The sequence below is a fragment of the Crocodylus porosus genome, unplaced genomic scaffold (genome assembly GCF_001723895.1).
Source record: "Crocodylus porosus isolate Cpor-Errol unplaced genomic scaffold, CroPor_comp1, whole genome shotgun sequence".
NCBI lineage: Eukaryota > Metazoa > Chordata > Crocodylia > Crocodylidae > Crocodylus > Crocodylus porosus.
This window is the reverse complement of record NW_017728924.1, coordinates 16,370,013-16,376,364: the sequence shown is the minus strand read 5'-3', so window position 1 is coordinate 16,376,364 and position 6,352 is coordinate 16,370,013.

Sequence of the window (6,352 nt, the reverse complement as noted above, 5' to 3'; positions counted from 1 at the left end):
GGGGTGCACACAGTGGTGGGAGCCCCACCCCCATGCCCCTGGATGAGCAGGCCAGCCTCTGATTGTCCCACCACCCAGCCCAGCTGGGGCCCCATTCACCCCTGCCTCTGCCCCACTCCCTCCCTCACTGTGGGAGCCATGATCTGCCCCCCCGCAGGCCCTTCCCCTTCACAGAATTGACTGGTACTTTCCTGCCATGCTGGGCAGCCAGTGATCCACATGCTGAGCTGTGGTCCTGGCTACATGTGCATCTCTCCCCACCCCTGCTGCAGCTGCCCAGAGACCATGGCTGGGCTGCCCTGTGGCCCTACCCGCTGCCCCACATTGGGGGAGGGGGGGGCTGAGCCCTGTTAGCCCTGGCCTTCTGCCATCTATGCTCCTGTCACATGCTCACTTCTATCAGGTCAATGGCTGAGTGAATGAGGAATCTGCTATCAGCTTCCTGAAGAGTCCCATTCTGAAATGTTTTTAAACAGAGTTACAGCAGGGTAGAGAGTCTGTGAGATGAGTGTATCAAGAACAGTGGTTTTCATCCTTTTTTCATGTGCAGATTCCTAAAAAAATTCAAATGGAGGTGTAGACCCCTTTGACTTGTAAGTGTAGATATTCACATACTTTTGATTGATCATAGTCATCTTCATGGACCCCTTAGACAAAACCACTGATCTAGAACATAGTTAACCATCTCCTTTTGTCTGTCTGAAAAGGCAACCTCATTCGCCATATCTGGTAGACGTGCCTTCTCAGTAAATCAATTAGACTCTGTTATAAAGAATGACTTAAATAGCTTATATAATAAAAAGTAGCATAGGCCGATTTCTAGGGATCCCAATTCCTCACCACTTATTCCAAGGCATTTTATTCTCTATCTGGTTGCTCAACAGAAGAGGGAGAAAAGCACATTACCAAAATGCTCCTCAGTGCTACCTTAATGTTGATACTTTCCCAGGACAAGAGCCAGTAGTGGGTTTGCAATGTAATCATTAGAAAAATGTTAAGAGTGGAACAACAGGTGCCACACAACTCTTAATGAAAGCTTGTGCAAGTAGTTAAAGCAGACAAGGTATACTCCAGGGATTCTTTGTCTTAAGCGTATACAATAGCGCATACATACATCTACTTCAAAGCTAAGAGCATAAAAGTTATAATGGCAACTAAAGTAACTGTAGCTTTTTGGAGCCTGAATTTCTTGTCCTCCACAGACACAAAAAGTTACCTGTTTGCTCCCATGGGCAATTCAGTGTTGACTTTTGTTTTCTAAATCCTGAGTGGTTTGGATCCTGTTTTCCCTACAAATCGCCTTTCTCCCTGAGCAGCATCAAAATAATTGTTACCAGCTGGTCCCTACATACTAATGCTGAACACTGGTGGCAGTGTGTGAAAGCAATCTACTAGGTGCTGGAAATTGCTTTACCACTGGTCCTTTGTCTACTGACTTTGAGGACATGGTCTTTTGATTCATGTTATGTTCTGGTGGCTGGAAAGATTCAGTTTGGGCAAGGGAAGTTTCCTTAATTGGCTTTATTCAATATATCATGGTAATTATTGTGTATTACTGTATTATACATTCTTTGATGGTTACATTTTAATACTCTATAAATAATCAAACTTAGGCAAATAATTTACCTTTAATATTTGACCTTCTTTTTTAAGTAATTTATCCCACATATTCAAATTTCGACTCCTTTTTTCTTCACTAATCACATTATAATGCTTTTGATTTGTAATGAGGAAAATTGTTACATGCATTTAGTTGTGCGTGAAACTACTTAGATGGAGAAGTGAAAAATACATTTTTGTGCAAGTATTGGATTATCTTCTTTGGTGCTTAAAACCCATTTGTGGTTTTCTTTTAGAAATGCCTTTTCTTAATGGCAAGAGTCTGAAGCCCTAGCTCAGTGTTGCAACAAAAAATATTGTCCAGGTTATTTAGAAAACAAAAACCCTCCCTTCTCACAGAAACCAATGATGGTGGTCATTCATCTCTGCCTCTGTACAGCAAGTTTAATTTTCCACTGTTAAAAAAAAAAATGGTTTTCAACAAGTCTGCACTGAAAGCATTGAACCAAATAAACCAGTAACAAAATAGAATAAGGTTATCAACAAAATTATGCTTTCCTTGTTTCCATACAGAGGCACGGCGGATGGAGCTGGGCAAAGAAAAATACAACACATATGCAATTATTCTTCATAAAATCCTGCTGTGCCAATAGGTTCCAGCATGTATCAGCTAAATTTAAATTAGTCTCTACCTTAACATTAATTGAAATCAATTAACCAAATTATTTTCATTACAGAAATAAATCAAGAAAGAATGTTATGTCTTCTGACTCATGTATCGATATTTTAAAGATTGCTTCTCACTGTCCAGCACATTCAAGCAAAAGCACTGGACACCTCAGCAATAACTTGAACATTGCTAGTAAGCTTAGTTACTAGGTTATTAGCCTTTTTAATCGTGCACCTTTTCCCACAAAAATAGTCCAGCAAAATTTGAGAGTTTGTACTAAGAGACAAGCTGATTTTCTGCCCTGCAGAGAAAGACCCTGCTTGGATTTTTGCTCAACAGTATAGTAGCTGTTGCATTACTATTCAGGCAGCTGAGGGAATCAACTGACTTAATGATTAATTGTTCTTCACTGCAAAGCTTTTAATGATTTTCTCTGCTTTTCAATAGTTTTGATGTTTCACTAATCAAGTTAACCTTTCCTAAAGCAATTTTGCTGTCAGCTGGCTGCTTCTGGTTTCTCTCTTCCTAGTTCAGAGCCTTGGAGACTCTGTAGCTCTCTCCAAAATCATAGATCCACTCATGGAGACCAGTCTTCAGCTTCAGTTAAGCAGGAAAGGGTGCATGAGTCATCTTAAGATTAGGATTTGTCCCTGCTCTATACAGCTTTAACTCTGAAAAAAAAAAAATTCCTTCATTCTGCCTTCCAAAAAAGAAGGTGCATATTATATTCTGGGGTATGTTGTATGTTTGAAAATATGGCAATTCAAAAAATGTTACTGAGTTTTGGATTGGAAGAAAAGATGCAGTGTTGGTACTGTGCTGGGAAAAGTTGAGTATCCCAGATGGATTCTGGGTGGGAAATTCTGCTGGGAGGCTCTTCTTATACTCCAATAATTAAGGCTAGCTGCAGAAAGCACTGAGAGGTCACTAGAAAGCATGGTGCCCAAGTAAGCGTTACTGAAATCCATAAAACACGGTAGTTTATTTATGGCTTGTATGAGTGAGGAGCAAAGAGCCTGACTTTTTCTTCCTGGTGTTTGAGATACTTTATGACACCTAATAACTAAATGGGTGGACGCTTTCTATGTGTGCAATAATTCTAATGACTATTGTCTAAAGGAAGTTTTTTAAAACCAGATTTAATTCTTCTCGCTCACCTGTATAACTGTGGCTTCCTAGTATGTTCCAAGTATATTTAGTGGAGCTCTTTTACTGGATGAGCCTCAGGTCTCAGAAGCAACTTGAGGCGTAGAAAACATTTAGGTATATTGGCTCCGACATGGGTAGAATGGTTATACCACGGAAGAGCTATTACTTGAATTTTTCCTACATCTCAAAACAAATCTTGCACATAGCAGGGATTTATTTCTCTCTCTCCCCTCTCCCCGCCACCTCACCATTTACAATCGTTTTTGTTTCTATTAACCCTTCAGCTTTCGCATAGGGGAAAATAATTAAACTTCTGAAAGTGACAGAAATGCAGTTCATCTGAAAGCTGCTTCACATAATTGCAATCTAAACAGATTCACTAGCTGCTTTATAATTAAAACTTCAGCTTTATGGATTAAAAGCATAAAAATTTGACATGATTTTTTTAAACATCTATTTTGGATGCCTTGGATTGACATTTAATTTTTGTAGTACTGTCTGGCATGTGTTTGTGCTAAATTAGCTGACAAACAGAGCTGTGGATAAATGCAAAAGCCTTTCATCTGCCTTCCAAGTTACAAGCTTATGAGCCCAGGAAGAAAAATAATCAAATGCCCTGCTTTCTGTTGAACAAGTAGGCATTTCTTTCCATTCATAAGAAAACACACTTTGTCAGTGGTTAAGGGGCATAAAGTCAGTTAAAGTAATTGTAGAATTGCTCTGAAACTGGATTTATGATAGCCAAGGGCAAGGTCGGATGAGGCTGGCTCACTGATTGGAACTTTCCTAGGTGGCTGCCTGTTGAACACTTCTGATCGCAAAAGTAACTTAAAAAAGCGAGCCTGTTGTATAACAACGAAGTTATGCCTGCCTGAGTCTGTAGGCACAATAAACCTGGGTGAAGAACCCCAGTTGATCTTAAATAAGCACTTACCTAGGGGCCTGCAAAAGTGTAGAGGCCAATACTTAAGTATTTAACCCAGGGCTGTTCAATTGGGGTTCATTTGCAGCACCCAGGCTCCCCCTGGCAGCGACTCCCTGCATTGCTTTGGTTGCTGCAGCAGCTGGAGTCACCAAGCTTCCTCTCCTTTTTCTGTCTTTCACTCTTGCACCCTTGCCCCAAGGAAGTCAGGGGGAAGGGAGTCAACCATGGACCTGTGTGCCCAGTGCAACAGAAAGGGTGCTGCCCACCTGCATGCAAAGTGCAGCAGTGGGGAGAGGGGAAGGGCCCAGCCCATGTGGTAGCAGGGGTGCTTATACCTGGCAAAGTGGGGCATGGCCCAAAATGGTGCAGCCCCTGGCTGCTAATAAGTTGGACAGCCCCAGTTTAGCTGCTGAGAAAAGATCATGGCAAGATGTTAATAGAATTTATTTTCTATCTGCTGTAAATGGTATTTTCTCCTGGTGCTGCAGGTGGGGGATGGATTGCTTTGGCTGTAAACAGAAATTGGGAATTTCAAGAATGATGTTTGACAAGAAGACATACACATTAATCTGGGAAAGAGGAAGATGCATACTCTTGTGCAAGCATTGTGTGTAAAGGGAAAAAATAACACTGAACATAGTGTTAATATTTTGAATTGAACACGTTCCAACGTAAATGCACTCCGAAGGTTAGATGTAGTACACCTCCATTCCATGACTGAAGCACTGTGACAAGGCTGGAGAATTGCATTGGCAAAATAACCCGTCTATTTGTTTTTAGGGGTCAACCTGTTCCCCTGAGCACTACCGGGGGTTACAAGGAACAATGGCCGTAAGTTGACTGAGAGTAGGTTCAGGCTAGATATCAGGAGGCACTACTTCACAGTCGGGGTGGCTAGGAGCTGGAACTTACTTCCAAGGGAAGTGGTGATGGCTCCTACCCTGGGGGTCTTCAAAAGGAGGCTAGACAGCCCCCTACCCCAGGGTCATTTGACCCCAGCATCCTTTCCTGCCCATGGCAGGGGGTCAGACTTGATGATCTGCTTAGGTCCCTATGGACAGTATTCACCTATGGAACCTTTTCATGTTTTACATTTTAATTTGCTGGTTTTCTTATTTAATGTAGCGGTCCATGCTGATTCTAGCCATCTCAGGATATTTTTAAAATAGATTCTCAATGTTCTAGCATCCTGTTGCCTGTCACAGGACTTTAGACCTGTAAACTTTAACTCTTTCTGCTCCATGTCAGCCTCCTAATGCACCCTGTTGCCAACCATGCAAATGCAAGTGTGAACATGCAGACACAAGCGCATGGTAAGGATAGACACATGAAAAATTGGTTTGTGTATTTTTAACTGGTGTGAAGCTGGGTAAATACTATTGTCTGCATGTGACTATTGTGTTCTTCTTGGACCTGACCTATGTCTAGTGGGAGTCTTTCCGTTTTCTGTTTTAGTTTTTAACAAATAGTCTCCCTATTTGTGCTCTTCCTCTCGCTCCATCTCCTCTCCCTGTTGTTTTCATTGATGGCCAACAATTCCCTATCAGCTCTTTGTTCATGTTAGTAGGAAGCAGAAAAGAGGCTCCTTATTACTCAGCACTGCCTATAAGAAAGAGAGAGAGTCAGGTAGCAACTGGAGGGAGCAAGACGAAGTTTTGTTCACACTATATGGTCATGCTTTGAAGCACATACTGCTCTTTAGCTGACAAAGGATACAGAATAAAATGGAAGGAAAATGGACAGGAAGTGGCAAGACAAGGGAGCAGATAAAAACATAATGAAGAACCAGAATGGTCTTGTGAAGGTACTAGTTTGAGTTCAGGTCCAGAGTTTGCACAGATGTCCTGTGTGACCTTGGGCAAATTAGTGAACTTCTCTGTGCCTTGGCCCCCTTTCTGTACAATGGGGAAAACTGTACTCCTTTTACTCTATACTTTGAAGGGTGTTTCAATACTATCACATTGGGTTGGGCCCTTCTCTAATTATTTTTAAGTGGCCAGCATCTCTCTAACCAAATAACTTTTAAAAGCTTTACATTTAGAATACAC